The 25,482-nt window shown below is 39.9% G+C and overlaps 1 long non-coding RNA gene across 1 annotated transcript in view; it reads right to left on the bottom strand.

Annotated features, from left to right (window-relative positions):
- Window positions 1-25,482, bottom strand: part of LOC132416302 (uncharacterized) — a 176,383-nt gene that overhangs the window by 84,191 nt on the left and 66,710 nt on the right. The window contains exons 2-3 of the long non-coding RNA XR_009517541.1: window positions 23,597-23,686; window positions 19,421-19,511 (exon numbers count right to left, since the gene is read on the bottom strand). This is a non-coding gene — a long non-coding RNA (uncharacterized lncRNA). The remainder of the gene's footprint in view (window positions 1-19,420; window positions 19,512-23,596; window positions 23,687-25,482) is intronic.

Genomic DNA, 25,482 nt, shown 5'->3' with positions numbered 1-25,482 from the left:
ATATAACCATATGTTGTGATATATATATCACATCTTCTTTATGCATTCATCTCTTGATGGACATTTAGTTTGCTTCCATATCTTGGCAATTGTAAATAATGCTGCTATGAACATTGGGATGATTGTATCTTTTCAAATAAAATGAACATACTACCGAAGGCAAACTACAGATTCAATGCAATCCCTATCAAAATACCAATGGCATTTTTCACAGAACTAGAACAAATAATTTAAAAATTTGTATGGAAATACAAAAGACCGCAACAGCTAAAATAATCTGGAGAAAGAACAGAGCTGGAGGAATCACACCCCTGACTTCAGACTATGCTGCAAAGCTACAGTAATCAAAACAGTATGATACATGTACAAAAACAGACATATAGATCAATGGAACAGAATAGAGAACCCAGAAATTAACCCACATACTAATGGTCAATTAACCTATGACAAAGGAGGCAGGCAAGAATATACAATGGAGAAAAGACAGTCTCTTCAATAAGTGGTGCTGGGAAAACTGGACAGCTACATGTAAAAGAATGAAATTGGAACATTCTCTAACACCGTACACAAAAATAAACTCAAAATGGATTAAAGACCTAATGTAGGACTGAAAACCATAGAAATCCTAGAGGAAAACACAGGCAGAACACTCTTTAACATAAATCATAGCAACATTTTTTTGAATCTGGAAATAAAAGCAAAAATAAAAGCATTTATTAGTCATTAAGTGCAGTACCTGAGAAATATGGAACTGCCAATTGTACTTAAAATGAAATATGTGGATAAATGAAATGTGTTAATATATGTTAACATTTTTAGGTCTGCTGAATGATACAGAATGTTACATGAGCTCCAGCTAATGCACAAGGATTTTTATATACTCAGCTCATTTATAAACTTGGACCTCATATTCAATTTCATTGGTCTCATTTTGTATTTATGGAAATAGTACCACACCATTTTGATATTTGTTGCTTAATAATAAAAAAGATATGTCAATACATTTAATTCCCTCCCCATTGACCCCCATTTGTCTTTATTCAAAGTTTTGGTTTTATCCTTCCACTTTTATTTTTCCAACTAAACTTTAAATTAATTTGTCAATTTCAAAAAGGAAGTAAGGAGGGGAGAGATGGGGAAGGAAGAAATTATATCAGAGTCTTAACTGGCACTGTTTTAATGGTAAAAGTAGTTTAGCAGAGCAGCCTTCCCTGCTCTCCTTAACTAATGTCGGCATCTCCATCTTTCACGTTCTTCCCCTGGTTTTCTTTGTGGTCTCTATCAATACCTGACATTCCATTATGTACTGGTTGGGTTTTATATGCTATTGTCCATCCCCCCAGCTGAAATAGATGCTCCATGAAGGCAGGGACTCTCTCCTGAGCATCACTGTAATTTTAGTGCCAGCCATGAGGTGTGTACTCAACAAATATTTCTTAATCAGGTGCTTGATGCTCATAGTTTTTAGTTGATTATCTTCAGTTTTTCAAGAATATAAATATATCATCTGCAAATAGTGACGTATACACCTTTTCCTTTTCGACTTTTATCTCATGTCATTTTCCTATCTAATTATACTGCCTAACAATTTCATAATTATACTAAATAACAGCAACAATTGAGCACATACTTATCACGTTACTGATTTTAAAGAGCTTTTTTAGTATCTCACCTGGTGCTAGCTGTCACTTGAGATAGACATTTGTTAATCGTGTTAAGGAAGAATACTTCTTTACCTATTTTACTGAGAAAATTCAGTAGAAGCATTTAAATTTTTTTTTAATGTTAAGTAATAGTAGTGATAGAATACACCCTTGCCTTGTTACTCATTTTGTTGTAAATGTTTTGATTGTTTTGCCATTAAACGCAATGTCAGCTATTGTTTTTAACACGTGTATTTATTTTGCCTGTGTTAACAAGAATACTCTTTATTTCATAGATGTTCCTTGAAGGTTGAAAAGAAAGGGGAGTACCTGGGCTTACAACTAATTGAGGTGTTTCTTTACCAAAGTTTTAAATTTATACCACAATTACTTGCCTATTTAGCTTTTCTTTTTCATCAAGGTCAATCTTCATATTGGGTTGGCCAAAAAGTTCGTTTGGGGTTTTCTTGCATCAGTAAGATGTTACAAAAAACCCTGAATGAACTTTTTGGCCAATCCAATATTTCCCTGTAAAATTATCAATTTCATCCATGTTGTCATCTAGTTTTTAATATCAGAATTTTACACAGTAGTCTCTTCTAAGTCTTTCAAGTCTCTGTGTTTGAGATTCTTTTCCTTTCTCCTTGTTAATATTGTGCTTTAATTTATTTTTTCTTATTTAGGCTTGCTAGAATTTTAGCTATTTTACTATATTTTAATCTAGCTCTTAGTCAATTGTTTTTCTGGTTCCTAATTCATCAAATTTCAGCTTTTATTATTGTTAATGTTGTTTTCTATTTTGCTTGGGTTTAATTTGTTGCTTTTTAATCAACTTTTTGAGTTGAATCCTTAATTAGCTTATTTTCCTTTTTGTTTTCCTGATTTTTAAAAGGTAAACAATATGAATTTTTTTCTCGGTGCAGGACTAAAAGGAAGATATTCTGCAATTGCAGTTTTGATTTTATCTTCAGCCCAAGTGTTTTGTTTTACTTTGCTTCTGAAGACAAGTATCATTGTTTTAAATTCTAAATGGTTAGGTACAGAAGGCATTTTTCTATTGCTATCTGATACTATTTTTTAATTTTTTTTTTTTTTTTTTTTTTTGCTGTGGGCCATTTTTTAAAGTCTTTATTTAATTTGTTACAATATTGCTTCTGCATTTTATGTTTTGGTTTTTTGGCCCCCGAGGCCTGTGGGATCTTAGGTCCCTGACCAGGGATTGAACCCGCAGCCCCTGCATTGGAAGGCAAAGTCTTAATCACTGGACCGCCAGGGAAGTCCCTGATACTATTTTTTAAATGGTCAAAGAATGTAACTTGTAGTATATCTACTTTTTAAAGTCTACTGACATTTTGATGGCCAAGTCTGTGTTCAATGTGAAGAGAATGCGTTCACCTGCAGAGGTCAAGGCTTTTGGTGTGGATTTCAAAGTTCAGACTGAACACCTCTTTGGTTTGCTTGGTGGCTCAAGGACTAAGAAATGTGCATTCATTAGGCTCCATCATCACAGTTGTGCTTCTGTTCATTTCTCCCTATTCTTTTGTATAATTTAGTACTTTGTAATTTTGTGCATAACCATCCATGACAGTTACTCATTGTTTTGAATTGTGACTTACATCACTCTGGGACTCTTTACACCCATTTTCTAAACCTTTTATTTATTATGACTTTATTGTTTAGAGGAGTTTTAAGTTTACATCAAAATCGAGGAGAATATACAGAGATTTCCCATATGCCCCCTGCCTCCACACATGCATTATCAACATCCCCCACCAAAGTTGTACATTTGTTACAATTGAAAACCCTACACTGACACATAATAATCACCCAAACCCCATCGCTTACATTATGGTTTACGCTTTATGTTGTACGTTCAATGAGTTTGGACAAATGTATAACAACATGTATCCATTATTTTGGTATCACACAGAATATTTTCACTGCCCTAAAAATCATCTGTGCTCCTATTCATCCCTCTCCTCCCCAACCCCTGGCAGTCACTGATCTTCTTCATCTCTCCATAGTTTTCCTTTTCCAGAATGTCACATAGTTGGAATAGTGCAGTATATAGCCTTTTCAGATTGGCTTCTTTCACTTAGCAACATGCATTTAAGTTTCATGTATATCTTTTCATGGCTTGATAGCTCATTTCTTTTTAGCAGTTTCTTAATATTCCATTGTCTGCATGTACAACAGTTTATCCATTCACCTACTGAAGGTCATGTTGGTTGTTTCCAAGGTTTAGCAATTATGAATAAAGCTGTTATAAACATCTATGTTCAGCTTTTTGTGTAGACATAAGTCTTTAACTCCCTTGGGTAAATTCCAAGGAGTGCCATTGCTGGATTATATGGTACTATAATAATATGTTTAGTTTTGTAAGAAGCCACAAATTGTCTTCCAAAGTGGCTGTACTTTGCATTCCCAACAGCAGTAAATGAGGATTCCTGTTGCTCCATAGTCTCCTTAGAATTTGGTGTGGTCGGAGTTCCATTTTGGCTCTTCTAATAGATGTGTCCCACTTATTTTTAAAATCTTTATGTAACAGTCTTTTGTATAGTGCTGTCTGTGGCAGGCATCTTACACATATTAAGCCATTAAATCCCCACAACTCTCTATGAGGTAGATATTATCCCCATTATACAAATAAGGAACTGAGGCACAGAGATTGAATAACATGTCCTAAGCCACACAGAGAGTAAATCCAGAAGTGCTCTTCAACCCAGATTCCAGAGTCTCTTTTGTTAAATCATTTTTCATTGAGATATAATTCACCCAACATAAAATTTGCCACTTCAAAGTATACAATTCAGTGAGTTTTCGTATATTCACAGCATTGTACAACCATCACCACTATCTAATTCCAGAACATTTCCATTGCTTAAAAAAAAAAACCTGTACCCATCAGCAGTAAGTCCTAACCCCCACTCCCAATGTTCCCCTTATCTGTCTCTATGTATTTGCCTGTCATGGACATTTCATATAAATAGAATCATACAGTATGTATCCAGCTTCTTTCACTTAGCATGCTTTATGGTCCATCCATGCTATAGCATGTATCAGTACTTCATTCTTTTTTATGGCTGAATAATATTTCATTGTATGGATATACCATATTTTATTTTTCCATTATCAGTTGATGGGCATTTGGGTTGTTTCTATCACAGGGCTATTATGAACAATATTTCTATGAACTTTTGTTTTTATGTGAACATATGTTTTCAAATTTCTTGAGTATATACTTTGGAGTAAAATTGCTGGGTCATATGGTAAGTCTATGTTTAACCTTTTGAGGAACTGACAAACTGTTTTCCACAGCAGCTGCAATATTTTATATTCCCACTAGCAATATATGAGACAGAATATGTGTTCTTAAGGGCTGTGCTTTATTACCAATCAGCATTAAACATTAATTTAACACATTCAGATATCATCCTTATTCTCTTCCCCATATTTTTTCATTTCATTACTGTTGGTTTTTTGATTGGTGACCTTTAGAAATTTAAATAATATATTAAAAGTTCTACTTCTGTTTTATCAATGTTTGATGTTGTGTCTTGAGTCCCCACTTTGTAAAGTCAAGACATCATGGTGTAACTCTTCTTTCTACATCTTCTTCCCCCCTCCACCCACACACATACCTCCACAACCTGCCTTCAGTTAGCTACTTTGTAACTTTACATTGTCAAGGAAGGTGATGTTTAGACTTTCATCTCGCAGTCAGTCAAGCCTTCCATACTTTGTCCTTAGGCTGACCTTAAAACCTGAAAAATACTAATCAGTGTTATTGCTATATAACTATTCTGTGCTGGTCATGGAATATGCTAAAATTCCATTTCCTTCTCAGAACATCAATGTCATGACTCTTGGGCCATTCAGAGAAGAATATGCCTAGCATTAAAGTCAAATGGAGTCTTATTAATTTGCATCAATTGTTTAAATAATAGAGCAATTTAGTTCACATCATATACAAGACATTCTTACAAAGTTTCATTGATCTGTATGTCTGGTTTGGTGCCAATACCACATTGTTTTGATTATTGTAGTTTTGTAGTATTGTCTGAAGTCTGGAAGGGTTATGTCTCTGATATCACTTATATGTGGAATCTAAAAAAAAAAAATACAAATGAATCTATATACAAAACAGAAACAGATCCACAGACATAGAAAACAAACTTATGGCTACCAAAGGGGAAAAATGGGGAGGGGAGGGAAATTACGAGTGTGGGATTAACAGATACAAACTACTATACATAAAATAGAAAAGCAACAAGGATTTCGTGTATAGCATAGGGAAGTATATTCAATAACTTGTAATAACCTATGTTGGAAAATAATCTGAAATAATCCAAAAATATATATATATATTTCTGAATCACTTTGTTGCATACCTGAAACTAACACAATACTGTAAATCAACTATATTTCAATTTTAAAAAAATCAAAAATCAAAAATAACTTTTGTGCTTCAAAGGGCACAATTATGAAAATGAAAAAGCAAGGCACAGATGGGAGAAAACATTTGCAAAACAGTATCTGAGAAAGGACTTGTATCCAAAATATATAAAGAAACTATACAATGTGATTAAAAAATAAAAATGAGCAAAAGACTTGATAGCTATTTCACAAAAGAAGATGTACAGGTGGCAAATAAGCATGTGAAAAGATGCTCAGTATTATTCGTCTTTAGGGAAATGGTAACTAAAACTACAGTGAGACACCATTATACACCTATTAGAATAACTTTAAAAAGTACCAAGTGCTGCCAAGAATGTAAAGCAAATGGAATTCTTGTGCATTGCTGATGGAGATACAAAATGGTACAGTCACTTTGGAAAATAGGCTGGCAGTTTCTCTGAAAGTTAAACATACTCTCACTATATGATGCAGCTATTCTGCTCCTAGGTATTTACTCAAGAGAAATAAAACCATTAATTCACACAAAACCTAATACACAAATGTTCAGAGAAGCTCTATTCTTAAAATTCAAAAGCTGGAAACAACCTGAATGGCCCCATCTGGTGAGCAGATACGCACAGGATGCTACATACAGTGGAATACTATACAGCAATAAAAAGGAAGGCACTGCTCACAGTATTAGATAAACAATATCGATGAGTCTCAAAAACATTATGCTAAAGGAAAGAAGCCACAAAAGACTACATATTGCATGATTCTCTATCCATGAAATTCTAGCAAAGGAAAAGGAGTGGAGGAAAGGGGGGTGGCTGCAAAGGGACAGGAGAGTTTTTTTGGAGTGACAGAAAAGTTCTGAATCATGATCATGCATATATCAAACTTATCAATTACAAGATAAAATATGGAAACTTGGATTATATGTAAATTTACTTCAGTAAAGCTAATTTTCTAAAAGGTTGCTTAGCTGATAAACTTTCTTAAGCCCTTCAACCAACCTCCACTTTCAAGTGATGGTTCAACTGAGTATGGAATTTCAGGTCAAATAGTATTTTCTCCTGCAAACATTGAAGGCATTATCTTCTATAATCCAGTGTTGCTTATCCTATGAGGTGACGTTTTCCTCTTTCTTTAAAATTTTATGATAATGATATTAACAAACCCTTGCTGAGAGTTTACAGTGTTCCAAGTCCTGTTCTATGTACAATATTCCCAGTGCCTTGAAATTTCTCAGTGATAAATCTAGTTACAATGTCTTTTTCATTACTGTTCTGAGTACTCAGAGAACCTTTTCAATATAAAGACCACTATCCTTTGGGGGGATGTTTCTTCTCTTGTTTCCTGTCCTTTTTTTTTTTTTTTTTTGTCTCAGCATCTTCTATTCTTCGCTATTAGTACTTCCAGTAATAAGGATTAGACCTCTTGAGGATTGATCCTTTATTTCTTCTATCTCTTATTTTATACTTCCTTCTCTTTCCAGAATTTTTATTGCTTCTTTTATTTTACAATCATGTTTTTAATCTCTAAGATACTTCTTGTTTTCTGAGTGATCCTTTTCCCTAAGCTACTGTTCTTGTTCTTTGAATGTAACATCTTGAATGTTGCTGAATGTGTTTTTAGAGTATTTTATTTTGTCCTGCTTTTTATTTTGGTCTTCCTCTTTTATCAGCTACACACACACACACAGGGATCCTTGGTTGTCTATTCACATATAAGGATAAGATAGTTGGGTAAGTTTCCTCTGGCGTTGAATTAGCAAGACAAGTTCCTCCTTGCCTCACTGCAGAGTGATTTCTGACTGGGAGTTGAGAAGCAGGAAATGGCAGGGCAATTTGTGTGCCTGGCATTGGATTAGGTGAGGAGGGTGTTGGGGAGAAGACCATAATACTTACCAAAATGAGAATAGTTTAGTTGGTCCCAGACATTATTATTCAAAGAAGACTTAGCATTTCCCAGATCATACATTCCTTTTATTTGTTTGTTGTTGATTGGTATAAAGCCATCCTTCAACCCTCCCCTAGAAATGAATTCCAGCAACCTGAACTCAGCTCAGCACGTAGAAGTGGGGGAGGGCTCATGTTATGAACCAGTTCCCTATGCTGTGCACTGACTTCCAATTACACCCCTGTTTCTAGACCAACTTCCATCTGCTGTCTTCTGACTGACAGTCTATACTGAACCAGGGATCCCTAAGGCCACCTAGCCCCCACCTCCTCTGCAGCCCTCTTGTTTCATCTTCTGGTCTTCACTGTTCTCCAATTATGTCATCCACAAGCCTACTCCTATCCACTCATGATCATTCAGAATATGTTTTCCTCCTGGTTGAAGACCTTCTCCCTGCTGCCTGCTCCCTTTTATTCTTCTTTCTATAGGAGTTTTTGGTTTGTTTGTTTGTCATTTGTTGGTTTGTACTTCTATCTGTTCATCACCACAGGATCTTAGAAAGCACGAAGTGTAACCAGCTATGTACCTCCTCTTCAACCTTCATCTTTTGCTCATCGCAACCACTCCTGCTAATGGAATCCACTGCCATAGCCCTGTATTATGTTGCTAGGATGAAACTTTTTTTTTGACCACGCCATGTGGCATGCAGGATCTTAGTTCCTGACCAGGGATTGAACCCATGCCCCCTACAGTGGAAGTGCAGAGCCCTAACCACTGGATACCAGGGAATTCCCTGGGATGAAACATTCTTAAATGTTCTATGATCATTTTAAAGACACTAAAACCATTTGTGTATTTTTCACAAGTTCTACACATTTATCAAGTAAATCAAGATTAATTGTATAATAGCAAAGATGAATTATATAATAATTTTTTTCTATATCCCTATTTAATACGCTTGACTTGTCAAAGACTGGATGGTTTGTATAAATCTTTCAGTATAATTTTGGTTTTATTGACTATAATAACAACTTTAAAATTGCTTTATATATTTAGATGCTGTTGTTTGGGGCACAAAAGTTCATGACTACTGTAGCTTCACAATAAAGTGAACCTTTTATCAAGGTAAGATGACTATATTCTATTCAATTAGAATTGAATTCTATTCAATTCAAGTTTATCTTACATTTTACTTTTTCTGGTTCTAATACTGTCAATGCAGCTCTCTTTTGGTTTATATATTATTAACATATCCCTGCTAATACCTTTATTCTTATATGTTCTCTAAAAATTTACCTTTGTGTTTCTCCTAAATGGAAAAAACTTTCATTTCAATTTATTTTTTGATCCATGAAGGAGTTCAATCCCATTCATCCGCTCAACAAATATTTATTGAGCAACTACCATGTATTAGATCTAATATTCAGAAGTGAACAGAACAAGCACGATTCAAGCTACTATAAATTTTTTGCATCTTATTTTCCCTAACTATTTAGTTATACAAACTGTTTGCTTCTTTGTTTACTCTACAAGTCATTACCTTTGAATTAAAAGAAGGGAAATAAGAAAGGTAGAAATGCAGTATTCATTCAATGTATTTTTTAAAAACTACTCTTAGCAAACTAGGAATAGATGTTTTTTAACCTGATGAAGAATACTGATTGAAAAACATGCCTACAAATGGTGATAGGTTGAAAGCTTCTCCTCTAAGATCAGGAACAAGACAAATGTATTCACTCTCACCACACCCATTCAACATAGTACTAGCCAGAGCAATTAAGTAAGAAAAAAATAAAGACATTCAAATCAGAAAGGAAAAGTAAAATTGTTTCTATTTGCAGATGATATGATCTTTTTTTAATTTTAGTTTATTTTTTATTTGTTTATTTTTGGCTGTATTGGGTCTTTGTTGCTGCGTGCAGGCTTCCTCTAGTTGCAGCGAACAGGGGCTACTCTTGTTGCAGAGCACGGGCTTCTCATTGTGGTGGCTTCTCTTGTTGTGAAGCACGGGCTCCAAGCATGTGGGATTCAGTAGTTGTGGCCTGCAGGCTCTAGAGTGCAGGCTCAGTAGTTGTGGCACACGGGCTTAGTTGCTCTGCGGCATGTGGGATCTTCCTGGACCAGGGCTTGAACCCATGTCTCCTGCATTGGCAGGCAGATTCTTAACCACTGCACCACCAGAGAAGCCTGATATGATCTTATATATAGAAAATTCTAGACTCTACCAAAACAACTGTTAGAACTAGTCAACAAATTCAGTAAAGTTGTAGGATATAAAATCAGCATAAAAATGAGTTGCATTTCTATACACTATCTGAAAAAGAAATAAAGAAAAATACCACTTACAATAGCACCAAAATTTTTAAATATTTAGGAACATATTTAACCAAGGAGGTGAAAGATCTGTACATCAAAAATTACAAGACATTGATGAAAGGAATGGAAGAAACAAATAAATGGAAAGATACCCTGTGTTCATCAATTGTAAGAGTCAATATTGTTAAAATATCTATACTAACCAAGCCATCTATAGATTCAATGCAATTCCTATTGAAATTCAAACAGTATTTTTTAAATTCTAATATTTTTATGGAACCACAGAAGACCCCAAATAGCCAAAGCAATCCTAACAAAGAACAAAGCTAGAGGCATCACAATTCCAACTTTCAAACTTTATAACTGTATTACACAGTTAAAGTAACCAAAACAGTATGGTACTGGCAAAAAAAAAAAAAAAAAAAAAGACCAATGCAACAGAATCAAGAGGCCAGAAATAAACTCGTGTTTATACAGTCAACTAATATTTGACAAGGGAGCCAACATGATATGATAGGGAAAGATAGTCTCTTCAATAAATGGTACTGGGATAACTGCATATGCATGTGCAAAAGAATGAAATTGGATCCCTATGTTATAACACTCACAAAAATTAACTTGAAATGGATTAAAGAGTTAAATATAAGACCTAAAACTGGAACGCTAATAGAATAAAACATCAAGGAAAATCTCCTTGAAATTGGTTTTGGCAACAATTTTCTTTGATATGACACCAAAAGCACAAGCAACAAAAACACAAATAAACAAGTGGGACTACATCAAACTGAAAAGCTTCTTCACCACCACAGAAAAAAAAAAAAAAATCAACAAAAAGAAAAGGCAACATACAGAATGGGAGAAAATATTTGCAAACCACCTATCTGATAAGTGCTTAATATAAAAAATATATAAGGAACTCATACAACTCCATGACAAAAGAATCCCAAACAATGCAATTAAGAAATGGGCAGAGGACTTGAATATACCTTTTTCAAAAGAAGACATACAAATGGCCAACAGGTACATGAAAATGTGTTCAACATCACTAGTCATGAGGGAAATTTAAATCAAAACCACAAATATATACATACATACATAGAAACATGCCTATAGTAAATATATATTTGATGATTAAAACTGAGTATTTTTCTCCTTGAGATCATAAATAAAACAAGGATGTCCAATTTCACCACTTCTACCCAACATTTTACTGTAAGTTCTAGCTAGTGCAATAAAGCAAGAAAAATAAATAGAAGACAGCTAGATTATAAAGGAAAAAAATACCATTATTTTCTGATGACGTGATTGTGTAAAAAGAATATCCAAAAGAATCTATAGACAATTAGAATTAATACAGAACTTAGCAAAGGTGCTGGAGATCAGGAAATAGAAAAAAACCAATTTTATTTCTGTATACCAGCAACAAACAGAGAAAATAAAAATTTAAAAATCATTAACATTTACATTAGTATCAAAGGGCAACAAATATCTAGAAATACATCTAACAGAAAATGTACAAGATTTCTCCACTGAAAACCACACAATGTTATTGAGAGAAGCTAAAGAAGTTCTAAATAAATGGAAGACTTGATTTGTAAAATCACAAATCTTCCCAAATTGTTCTATAAATTTGCTACAATACCAATCAAAATCCAAGTGTGATTCTGAGTGTGTGTAATTTTATAAGATGATTCTTAAATTCTTATGAAAAGTCAAATAGCCAAGGCAATTGGAAAGAAAAGTAAAGCTGAAGGACTCACACGGACAAATTCCTAGAAACATACACTGAACCAAGACTTAATCATAATGAAATAGAAAATTGGACCAGATTGATTACTAGACAGGAGATTGAATTAGTAATCAAAAACCTCCCAACAAAGAAAAGTCTAGGACCAAATGGCTTCACTAGTGAATTCTTCTCAAATTCTTCCAAAAAATATGAGGGAACTCTTCCAAACTCATTTTATGAGGCTAGCATTACCTTGATTAAAAAAAAAAAACAGGCAAGGACTCCACAAAAAAGAAAATTACAGGCCGATATCCCTGACAAACGTAGATGCAAAAAAATCCTCAACAAATTATTGGCAAGCCAAATTCAACAACACATTAAAATGATCATGCACCATAATCAAGGGGAATTTATTTCCAGGGATGCAAGGATTGTTCAACATCCACAAATCAGTCAGTTTGAGTATTTTTTAAATGAAGGGCACATGGGTGGTATACTTTCTAAGCTCTTTTTTCATGTTTCAAAATTGACAAGCTTGCCTCAGGAATGAGAGGTTGAGAGAATGTAGAATTGCGTTTTCAATTCAAAATACCTTTCATTATTATAAAGGCAGTATACGTACAGTGTAGAAAATTAGAAAATATAGATAAGTAAAAGAAAACAAAAACCATCATTTTTTCACTGTTAACAGCTTAGACTATGCCTTCGCAGGTCTTTTTCTATACACATACATGGATCTGTATGTTTATCAAAGTAAAATCATCCTGTGCACATTGTTTTATAACATGCTTTTATTCTGTAAATAAGTGTCCACCTTTTCATAGCATTAAATTATAATGTCATCTAGTGCCCAGGCTGCACTCAAATTTCCCTGATTGTCCTTTACAGATGGATTGCCTCAACTAAAGGCAATCCAGGTGGTTATTCCCTTAAATTACTTCTAATCTAGAAGAAGCCCCTTTTCTGAGGGTGGGTGGTTGAATGGATTGGGACAAATGCCATATCTTCTGGATTTGTTTGCTCACCTTCTTAGGTATCTTTATTAAGGCACTGTCTTTCTCCAAATCCCTGTAAGCATATCTGTTGAGCTCCTGTCATTTGGTGTTACAGAAGAAAATTCAGATAGCAATTTGATTCCCCACCTGCCTTCCTACTGCTTTCTAACTTATTTTGTCTAACCTTGAAGTTTAAAAAATGTCATGAGGTGCTATCTCCATGGGACCCTATTCAGTTAATTATGACCAGTATTCAGTGAACGCTTTCATCTAAAAGGTAAAGTTTTTATTGAGCTCAAAGATTCTTTCTTTCTTTCTTTCTTCCTTTCTTTTTCCCTTTCTTTCTTTCTTTCTTTCTTTCTTTCTTTCTTTCTTTCTTTCTTTCCTTTCTTTCTTTCATCTTGTATGTGTGTGTATCTCTATGCCATTTCCTTCTGGAATTGTTAGCATATGTAATTTGACTCTCCTGGACTTAACCCCTGAATTTATCTCTTTATTGGTCCTCTCAATCATGTTCAGCTCTTTATTCCTTTCATAGGAAACTGTCTTCTCACTCTTGGATTTGGGAATAAAGATGAGGATGGGATTCTCAGTCTTAGCACACTACCAGAAGCACAGGTATTATCAACCCCACCCAGCATGCACTGAGCTCTTCCCCTCGGCCAGGTCCTGTTTTACATGCTCTACAAGGATCACCTCAATGGATCTTCACTCAAGCCTATTAGGATGGGATCATGATTAACTCCATTTCACAGATGATGAAACTGAGATACCAAGTAGATTAGCAACTTGCCCAACCACATGGATAATCAGTAGTCAGACTGGAATCTAATTCCAGTCTCCTTCTCCCGGGCTGTCTGTGCTGTTAGGAACCTGGAAGGACACCAGGCTTCTAGCCTCTCAGTCCCATGGCATCCCCTCCCCTAGTGGGATCCTACTAAATCTCCTTCCAGGTAAGTTGCTCATTTGCATGCAGCCATCTGTGGACAGGTCTTCCCCTTGGTCTGGTGCTTTTTGCTCTATATTTCACAGAAATTTTCTCAAAACGTTGTAATATGACTGGCTGCCTTTTTTAGTTTCCAATATGAACACAGATTTTTTCCTATATTTACATTCCTTTGGCTATTTGAAAGGAAACCTCATGCTGAATGCACACTTGGAGGGTTTTTTGGGTTTTATCTTCCCTATCAAAATGTGAGCTCCAGTTATTTCATCTCCTTGACCAAAAGCCTTCTGGGACTACCCCACTCATAGTGAACAACATGAAACCCGTTAACTTAGAAACCAGTCCCTCTACAAACAAGCCCAGCCTGACTTTCCAATCACAGTACCCATCACTCTTGACCCTCTTCATTTTTGGAAGAAGTCAACCTATATCTGCACTCTCCCTGCCCTGGCCTCGCACCTTGGCACCATACTGCTTTCTCCATCCTTTCCCTCATCCTATCCCCGCTCCTTCCTCAGATGCTGCACAGGTATTTTGCCTCTTCACCTGCCCCCCCACACCGTGACCTCCTCTCAGTCAGGGTCCCAGCAGCAAGCAGATGGTACGCTCTGTGAGGATTCTCCAGGGACCGTTTACCTACAAAGGGGCCCATTACAAGGTGAGAAGTGCCTATAGGAGAACCTCAAGGGATGGTGTAGGAACCAGTGTCTGGACCTAAAGGAAGGAGCGAAGGAGAGGTCCCTGGGGTCTAGAAAGAGAATCCCGCATTGTCTTGAGAAGAGCAGAGACCTTCAGGCAACCACAGAGGGAGGAACCCAGCAGATTAAATACTCTGACCTCAGACTCCCCTCCAGTCTCCTGCCAGGGCTCCCCTCTGTCAGAACCCAACCAGAATCCAAATGACCTGGGACCCCTTGATATAATGCATACACATCTGCCTCCTGGGGCTGAGACCAGAGTAGAGAGGAAGAGTGAATGTGGGTGGGCATGTGGAGAGTCAGCTGCAGACTCTGTGATTTCCATTACTTAGCGTCTCTCCTTACCCACCAGCTCATGGGGGTGGGCACCATCCCTCTGCATCTCTGTACCCATGTCTAATGGCAGTTCATGTGAAGCCTGGGCTCAGTGAACTCGTGTGAGTGAGGGAGCAGTAGTGACACAACCCATCCAATGGTTTTGTTATCCTAGAAGTGGGAAAGGTTGGCCTGGGTCATCTTCATTCCCCTCTTAGTCACCAATAGCATTGATCAAGGGGTGCCGGTAGGCCACAAACAGAGTTTTTCAGCATGTGCTCCAGTGCTGGGGCTGGTGTCATCTACACTGCATTCTGAGTGGGCTATCTGGCCCAGACTCCAGCATCCTTACCTCGCACCAGCAAACACCAGCAACCAGCAGCTGACTTGCGTTATTCTCTTGTTCATTTGTTGACGCCTGCGTTCATTTATCTGTTAAGCATTCATGAAGCACCTACAGTGTATAGCAAGGGTTTCAAACTTATGTGCCTATAGAGGCCAGGCAGAGAAAGTAAGCAAAAGCAGCAGCCCTGGTTTAAGGAAATAGAGAGCAGTGCCCCTTTAAAGAGGGTGGCTCCACCCTTTCTGCAGAAATGCACCCCCATATTGCTTTATCTTCCTCTCCCTTTCTTTTTATTTTCACAGAGAAGACAGATTTCCAGCTTGATATGAAGTCTTTTTAATTTATTTTTTATTTTATATTGGGGGTATAGTTGATTTACAATGTTGCATTAGTTTCAGGTGTACAGCAAAGTGATTCAGTTATACATATACATATATCCATTCTTTTATTCTGAAGTCTTTTTAAATGCCATCTATCAATTTTGTTTGTTTTCTGATTGTTTCCCTGTAGGCACCAGTTTATACCCTCTGATGTTCAGGGAACCAGAGACCAGATACCATGATACATGGAAGGACCCTACTCCCCACAAGTAACTCTAAGACAATGTGGGAAAAAAAGTGTCTAAAGAGAGGTAGAGAGAACACGTCATGGGAAAAATTCTTCACGCTGCTGGTGTCAAATCTCCCCATGACCAACCCACCCATGCAGCCTTGGCTCAATTGTGTCCCGACTTGGAAACTCGACTTTGGAAACACAACGTGTGAGGCTTTGTGATTTTGATTAGAATGACATCACTATGGGACAGCCACATTCTTTCCCAAGACCAAAAAGTCCCTCTCAACAAAGGGTGAAAGAAAACCATTGTTTACTTATGCTCCATTCTTCTTAATTTCTGATATTCTTTTAGACTACTGCCAAGTCCAAATGAAAAGTTGTTCTGATGTAATAACTATAGACTTTGATCTGAACTCACCAGAGCCATTGTGAAGAATTTCAGAGCAGAACCCCTTGAGTAACGAGTCATCAAATGAATGGGAGCCTTGACTTTTTTTTAAACTTTACCAGGAAGTTGGTCTTAAGAGTGAAAATGAGCTTTTCCCCAGAAGTAAACACTTGTCACAAACACTTAAAATGACATTTTCTCTAACACTTTTTTCCTTATAAGGAGCATGGATTTCACACCTGGGAGCGGATGCATTACTCTCTCTGCCCTTTGATCATGGCCTTGGCTTCACACAGATAAACTTGGGACCAACTCCTTGATCTCACTACTCCGGGTCTGTAATTTCGGTAGGTCTTCCACGTTTCCTGGGGCAACACCTAAAATGCCTGCTGCCCTAAACCCCTTACTGGCCTGGGGTGGTTGTATAACTTGTCACACCCACTGGATCACTTGCAGGTTGAAAGGGCCATCGTTTGACCAGGAAAACAAGCATTAGCCTTGACTGTCCTGGGCCAGTTGTGCTGTAAGGCCGTCCTACCTGAAGAAAAGTGGGAGAGGCTCAATATGATGGAGACCCCTTCACACAGGATCACTATGCAGGAAAAAGGGCGGGGAATGATTAGTCATGGGTGGGCTGGCAGTGGCCTCAGGTACCCCCACTCCAGAGAAAGCAGAATAATTGCAAAGTCATGGAGACTGGGCTTGGCACCCCAATACGTGTGGGAACCCTCATCAGACTGCTGACATCCTTCTCTCCCTATAGTTTCCCTACAGGGTGACCTGAAACCCACTTGTACAGCAATATTTATGGTCTCTGTCTCTCTGTCTCTCTGTCTCTCTCTCACATGTGCTTTTTGACACTAACACGATGAATTATAGACTGTATCTAGTCTTTCCAGAAGTTTCCGTGTCAACTAATGATCTGGGCAAGGAGACGGCTGGGGAATTCTTAACCAGCTAAGAAAATGACAGCTCACCATATGGGCCACGCTCCTGAGGGCCCTGGCTGGGAATGCCTGGCCACATTTGGCATATTGCCTTTTGATTCTCAGTGTCTACAATGTTCAGATATGGATAAAATAGTAATATTATTATTCACATCATAATAGATGCTAAGAATATTGGCTATCACGCATTAAGCACCGTTCTGGACAAGCATCATACTAGGCATCTATACGTATAATACTGTCCAAACCTTATGATCCTATAAAGAAGACATATTTACCTCTGTTCTACAGATGAGGGCACTGAGGCTCAGAGAGGTTAACTGTCTTGCACACAGGTGGGCTCAGCGTTGGTGTTGACTTCCCCCAGAATCTGCCGAAAAGTGATAAATCCCAAGCCCTATCTTTGCCTTAAAAAAATTAAGTTTGTGTCTTAAGCAGTCTTGCAAATCACTCTTCCTAATTGTCAAAGTTTATATAGGAGGCTAGTACATAGGATTATGTCATTCCCTCCCCAAACACTGGGGGGCAAGGTGGCAAATGAGTATACCCTAAAGACAATAGCGTTTTTCTTCTGCCATCACATGAGTGGGCCCTTACAAGTGTCCCATTTATTCACCAAGACTTTGCTGGCTACTTTATAAGTGTAAAACTAAGAAATACAGCACAGGAAACAATATTTTGAGCACATTTAAATTGGGATAATAATGAGAATTGGTCCACTGCATGTTTCAGCGTGTTTGCGAGCTGCAAGAGCCCTCCTCAACCCCTCTGCTGACACTGTGTGCCTGAGGGCTAGCCACGTGCTTGGGTCACAACTGCTGAGCCCCCAGAAGGAACGGTTCCCCAGGCACCGGCAGCTGGAAAGAACCAAGTGCCTGTGAGAAGAACCTGGATGAGAATTCTCAGCAAGATTTTCTCTATTTCCTTTCCCTTCCTCTCTGAACCAGGGATTCTACGGGGTGAGTGTTCATGGCCGATGCTCTCTACCCAACGTGCGCCCGCAGCTTAGCAATGGACGCAGTGGCTTGCAAGATCAGTGACGATAAACACAGGGCAGAACTGACTGATCCCCGGCGTGAGTCAACGTGGATGTTTCATCCCTCCATTCTGAGCACAAAGGGTGCTTAAAACTTTAATGAATTGAACTCTGTGAGTAAGGGATGTTAATCATTTTAATTACCCAGCAGCTTGAAATCAGATATAACAGTCCAATAATGTATCTTTAAACGAATACAACCCAGTCCTATAAAAAATCCCTTCCAAACCCATTCTAATAATTTCTATTTATCTTTTCTGACGTTAACTGTTATCCAGCCCAGCCGGCCGACAGACAGCCTCCCCCTCACATTTGGTTTAAAGGCAATGCCGTCTTGTTTCTCAATATCACTAGCATCCCCCTGGTGGGCAGAGAGCAAGGCGGTGGCACTGGTCACACTTCACTGCTTTATCTCCTATGACAGGGAGGGATGCTGTGCTTCAATCCAGGCCAGCCTGGCAGAGGGGAAGGTGGCCGCAGAGATCTCCCCCTGCTGCCGAGAAACACCGAAGGGCCCCTCCACGTGACTCGCTAACAGCATGAAGGGGCAGACAAATAGATTTTCCTCTATATTTATAACCAGCATCATTCTTCCTTCTAAGGCATTCGGTGCAGGTAGCTGTTTTATATGAAATGAACAATCTTTATAGACGTACCAGAGCCATAACAAGCCTGATTTTCAGCGAAGCTGAGGTATATAACTCTTACCGAATTGTCAGGCTCCTTGCTCAACAAATCAAGCCTAACTTATGATGTTTGCAGTGTAATTTTTATTCCTGTTTGACTAGCCAGCTACCCGGTGGTAATAGGATGTTAGGAAAGGGCAGTGGCGATGTTTGTGCATGCCGTGATTGATAGGCCGGTTCAGTATTTTTCATTTATATCTCCGGATTCCAAATCAGTTAAGTTTAGGAAAAATGAAACAAAGTGGCAAGAAAAATGTTTGCAGATTGCAGACCGGCGCTCCCGCAGATCTGAGTTCAGCCCACATCTGCCGGGATTGTCTGGAAACATTAAGATATCTAAATGGAAATCAATACTATATGTGCCAGGCATTTACTACCAGGAACAAGCATCAAGAGACTTGAGCTAATCAGACTTCCAGCCTGTGCCTCCGCCATAGACTCAACCTCAGGGGTGTCCTAATTGCCCAGACTAATCATAGAAGAGTTAAATTTATAACCGAGAAAGACATCTTGTTTTTCTTACCAGTCATCATTTAGGAGCAGGAAGGTTCACCTGTGAGGTGGGTGCCAGATGTACGGTGGGAAGCCCCATGCACGGGAGGATGTCTCCTCACCTGTCAGAGGAGAGAGAAGACGGATTTACCATCAGCCGTAAAACCAGTCAGCCTCCGGGTGGGAGAGACGTGCACCAGCTCACAGACGAGCTGCAAGTTTTCTCACTTACAGGCTCTCCACTTAACCCCGTGTTCTGGAACATGAAAGAAGAGGGCCGTGCATCCACAAGGCCCCTGCACGCTTTGATCCCCACCCCGGTTTTTTACTCTAAGGAAATAGCGCAGGAAAGCAAGTAGCGTTAAGTGATGTTAAAAATATATGCCTCTGTTTTTCCCCCGAGTTCCACTCTCAGCTTTCATCCCTTGGAATCTCCAGAGGAGCTAATATCACTTTAAGACATGCATCTCCCTAATATACTGTACAAACAAGTCACCAATATTATTCACACTCCAACAAACTACAAAGTCACACAATAGCTATTGGATGAGCCCGCACTATACTGCTGAAAAACCATAATGTATCAGGGGACTGTATTCCTAATATTTGCATTCTAGATGCCAACTGTGAGCATATTTTATACTATTTTCAACAAATTGCACCAAAATATGCAAAATGTTTATACGGCTCCATCTTCTATTTTTGGCTCCGGTATATTTGCAACTTAATAGTCCTTCAGAGATTTGTTTGTCTCCTCGGGAGAAATAGGAAAGTGGAAAATGCAAAGAAAGAGAACCAGAGAGAGGGAGAAGAAAAAAAAAATGAATATGCTTTGTTTGTGCAACAAGTCGAGTTCTGCAAGTTTTTCGTAAAAGAGCAGAGCCAGCTGTCCTGCAGGCCCTTCTTCAACGACAAATTTAATAACATTATTTGGATTCTTTGTGCCCTGGATTTCAGATGTATTTTTAATGCGTGTGTCTTAAAACAAAACAACCGTTGTCAAATGCTGTACTCTCTTCTCACCAGTTTAAATGGTTTCCGAGACAGCAGAATTCTGGGAGCATCATAAAGGTTGTGATCAATGAAAGCTTGTGCCTTGCATCCTGTGGCCTCCCAAGGATGCTGTGCCCTTACCAGGGAAGGTTTGTCAGTGCTCCTCCCGGAAAAGGTGTCTCTGGTCTTCGCAACGTGAACCCTGAAAGCCTCTTGCCTTCTGTGCCTTTGTCCCTGCTTCCATGCTCACACAGCTGGGCACAAGGACATAGCTTTCTTGTCTGCAGCCCGGTGAGAGGGCCATCCCTGATCGCCCTATGTCCGTGTAGCATTAGGGCTGATATGCTGGAGCAGAAGCCAGGATGCAGGCATTGAAAAGAATTCTGGGTCAGGGAGGGCAACAGTTTCCAGCTGCTGGATTACAAAACCGAGTCTGAAAGTTTTCAATCCAGCTTCTCTGTTAGAAAAGCTGAGAAAGAAAGACAGAAAGGTAGGGAGGAAGGGAGGAAGGAAGGAAGGAAGGAAGGAAGAGAAAGAAAGAGGGGGAAGGAGGGAGGGAGAAAGAAAGAAGGAAAGAAAGAAAGGAATATCTAATATTTCTAGGAATTGGGCCTCATGCCCTTGTTCTCTAACTAGACCAACCTCTCCTAAGAATACTGAAGTTTCAGCCAAATTCATTACTTAGCCAAAAATAATAAAGTCAGAGGAAGAAATATTTAAATGAATAAATCCATATTCCTTGCCAGCCTTCACCTAAATAAACGGGAAGAAAGTAAAATGCCTCCCAAGTCTTTGTACTCACAGTGGGTCCCCAAAATGTTTTTGTAGGCTGGATAAACCGATGATACACGGGTGGATGAACGGGGAAGACTGTTCCGTTGGACACAGACCCAGAAGAGGTAAAACAACATCCTTCAAATGGAGAGACCAAGGAGGAAGTGATTCTCAGAACACGCCAGGCTGCAGGCTGGCAGGTTCACCTCCCAAAATGCTGTGCTGCTTGGCACCAAGCCCTGGGTCAGAGGACAGAGGCAGCCAGACCCTAATCTGCCTGGAGGACAACGTCTAACAGCTCCCGAGCCCTGAGCAGAATGACTCCCCACGTACTCATCAGTCAGATGGAGGCTGTTAGAAGAACAGGCTTGATGGGCCCAGGCCCCGCTCAGGATGCAAAGACTTCTCCACCCCAACCCCCCTCCACAGTCCTCCCCTGACCTGCTCGTGTGGCCAGGTTCCTCATGCACAAGGGCTGCTGTGCAATAGCCTGAGTGATGGAGAAATTTCCTGGGTCTCAGCAGAGGGAAGCCTGCTAGAGGCAGAGAAGCAAGGCAGGGCCACGAGCACAGAAAAGTCGATGGGGCTGGGGAGCCCCAGCTAACCAAGCAATAATAGAATTCCTGCTTATGGACAGTTCATCACATGCCAGGGGCTAGTCTTGTTGCTGTGCATGTGGGAACTCAGTGTCATTCTCACCACTGCCCTGTGAGGGGGTTCCATGGTTATCCTGCAGGGGAATTAGGTAATTTGGCCAGAATCTCAGAGCTGAGAGCGGTCAGCAGGGAGTCCATGCCATGACCCCCTAGTGCTCTGTTGCTGAAGGCGGTGTCTGGGCGCCCAAGGATAAAGGCCATCACAAGGAGATAAGGTGACAGAGGGTGACCCAAGATGCAAATTGGACTACCTTTATATTACTTATAGAATGATAATAATAATGATGAAATGAGTCCATGCCAAGCAAAAAGCTTGAAAACGGACGCTCAGCCAGAGCGGTGGTTCAGTAACGAGCTTCATGGAGAGGGAGGCCCAAATGGAAATGCAATTAGAATGGTTATAAGACAGACATTCGAGGGCTTTCAGCGGTGTGATTCGCTGGACGCTGGCCCCCAGTCGGACACTGGGGAAAGTCATGGCATTCGATGACCAAGGCTTCGGCTTCATTTCGCCAATATTCAAAAGGCTGTGATCGCACTGTCATCTCACAGTTAGAAAACCAGAAGGACAGGCACCGCCAGAGCCTGCTGCCCGGCGGCCTGGCCCTGCTCGTGGACCAGCTGTGCCCCTCAAGCACCACCGCCAGCCCCAGCGGAGTGGACCCTCCTCGGTCCCACTTCCCACCAGACCCCAGACACAAGGAGCATTTGTAAAGTGCCCCTCCCCTTGTCTGGTGGTGGTTCCAGAGGGAAGGGGCAAGAGAGCAGGGGACAGAGAGGGAGGACTGAGTCAGGAGCAGGACATGGCTTGTTGAATCCTAATAAATCAGAGTGTCCCAAGTAGGTGGAAGCAACAGGGGCCCGCATGCTAGCCGAGCTGCACGCTGACCCAAGGCAGAGCTCACAGAGAAAGGATGTCCTCTTCAGCAGACTCCTGGAGAGATGGTCTGCATTTCTTCTGACAAATTAGAAGTGCCCTGAATGCAACCATTCCTCAGAAAATAGGCCTGATGTAGCAACGCGTAAGCTGCCATTGTCTTGCTGCATAAAAAGACCATTGAAGCGGGGCAGCCTTTAGAACACTGGCCCATTGGAGGCAGCATTTCTGAAAAATTACCCCCTCGACCGCCACCTAAACCAGTCACTACCCAAGGGAGAAGCCTCATTTACAACCGAGAAGACCGAGCAGGCTTCCATCAGAGGAAAGGCGTTGTTCGTTCGTCTTTGTTTTCTGTGAGAGTTTACTGCTTCCCTGGAGTCCCCAGTCCGGGGGAATGTTCATCCAGGACGCAGGAAATCTGCTTACCTGCCCTTATAGATCTATTGTTTGATATAAACTGCACACCCGGAGCTCTTCAGGACTTTGTTATCCACAAAGCCTGGCTCTAACCAAGCAAAACCTTTTGCCGTGAGTTTTAGAAACTATTTTGAAATTTTAGAAAGTATTGCTTTTTTTGTCCTTTGGTTTTGCACTGGCAGTCTTTTCTGGAAACACGGTGGTAGGATGCCTGAGCTTGAGGGAGGGCTGGGCAGGGGCTGGGGGTAAGGAAAGGAGGGATGGAAACAAGCTTGATTAAAATCTCAGAATTTAACCCCACAATTCTCCCCAATTCTGGATGGGATACCACTGACTCCATTCACAACTTGATTCAATGCTTTCTCCCCAGAAGGGTTTCCTGATCATCTGATGAAGAACAACCCCATCAGCCTCTACCCTTCCCCTTCCTCTGCTGCATTTTTCATCTCAGCGTCTGTTTCTCTGAGATATTACAATATGAACTTACTTGTTACTATTTCTTGCTCCACGCCCAGCATTGGAATGGAAGCTCCATGAGAGAAAGGACTTTGGCTCATTCACTGCGGGTTCTCAGTACCTAGAACAATACATGGCACATAGCAATGGTTCTATTAATACTTGTGAGTCAATAAGCAAATGAATAGACCTCGGGAACAGGACACTGTCAACTCCCAGGCTCTCACAAGGCAAAGAGGTGATACTTGTCACCAAAGGACACCTCCTGCAATCCTGTGTCTGGTGGAAAGAATCCAAATTCAAACTCAGAACTTACTTGCAAACAGCATTGTTTGTGACATAGCCCTGTGCAGCCGATCCAGTGTCCGGTTGAGGCAGCTTTTTGCTGTGCTCATTCTATCAAATTCCAGAGTCGAGCCTGATTTGGAAAACAAACCAGTCTAAAGAGATGTTGAAGGGAATAGGGAACAAGAACCACAGAGCGGCAGTGCGCTCGCTTTGACGGGATGTTTAATTAGAGGTTGGATGCACTTCTATCAGGGATGCTTCGAAAGGAATTCCAAAACGAGTGGGAGGTCAGAGATTAGAATCTAAGATTCCTCCTGACTTTTCAATGTTACTGTCTATGGTAGACAGAATAATGGCTCCCAAAAACGTCCACAACCAGAAGCCCAGAAGCTGCGAATATGCTACCTTACATGGCAAAAGGGACTTTGCAGATATGGTTTAAGGATATGAATCCTGGAGATGGGGAAGTTATCCTGGATTATCCAGGTGGTCCCAAACTAACCATCTGACTTCTTGGGGAAAAAAAAAAAAAAGGAGGACATTTGCTGGCCTTGATCAGAGAGAAAGACAAAAGAAATGTCAGAGAGGTGAAACTCGGTTGTCTTTGAAGATGAAGGCCATGAGCCCAGGCATGAGGGCAGCCTCTAGAAGTGGGGAAAATGCAAGGAAATGAATTTTTTCCTAAAACCTCCAAAAGGAAGGCCTGGATTTCAGTCCAGTGAGAACTGTGTTGGACTTTTGACCAACAGAACTAAAAGATAATAAATTTGAGTTGTTTAAGCCACTGAGTCTGGGGTAATTTGGTATAGCAGCACGGTTTATGACTTCTTGCACAAATAAAAGAAAAATTGTTGATCAGAAAACCCTGAGTTCCAAGATTATTCCCCTTTTGACCTCCAGCATGAACTACATGAGTTCCAATGAGGTGGGTCCCTACCTTAAGCTGAGCAAAGAAGCAAGAGACCAGGGAGAACATGCCAAGTTTAGAAGGGACACTCTGACCCAAGAGAGTTCAGTAGTTAGTCCATTTAAATCCTGGAAAGTATTTTCTACTATTCTTAAATTAAAAATTTCAGAACCAGAAGGTGAACTCTTTTTCTCCTGTTAAATTGGAGAGATTTGGGTGACTCCCCTGAGTTCACAGCTCATACAATCCCATGTATCATTAGAACCAGAAGGTGGAAACATCATATCAAGGTGGGGACTCGGCTGGAGAAAGAAGCTCATTAGTTCCTCTGCAGGAATCAGTCCTAATATTTCTTGTCTCAGAGTAAAAGAAGAAGTCTTACTTCAGGAAGAAGACAATACTATAAAAATCAGCCAATTTCCAGGCCACATTTGTCTGTGAAATGTATTCTCATCTCAACTCCCACCCAAGAGGCTTCAACCTGTCCATTTTGGAACCACAGCAAATATTCAACTATGTTAAATTGAAAAAGGAATAACTTACCTTGTGACTCATTTTCATTGCATACCACGTCCTATTCTATTTAATACCATTCATAGGTCCCACACATTGGGAAACCCCAGGCTACTTCATCAAACTCTGCAGCCTCCTCAGACTGAGACCCAGATCGGATTCAGCCCCTCCTCGTCCACATCTCCAACTGCTCTCTGTGTTCATCCTCC

This window comes from Delphinus delphis, chromosome 20 (assembly GCF_949987515.2).
Source record: "Delphinus delphis chromosome 20, mDelDel1.2, whole genome shotgun sequence".
NCBI classification, from domain to species: domain Eukaryota; kingdom Metazoa; phylum Chordata; class Mammalia; order Artiodactyla; family Delphinidae; genus Delphinus; species Delphinus delphis.
The sequence above is the reverse complement of the archived record's forward strand: the minus strand, read 5'-3'. Positions and strand labels throughout refer to the sequence as shown.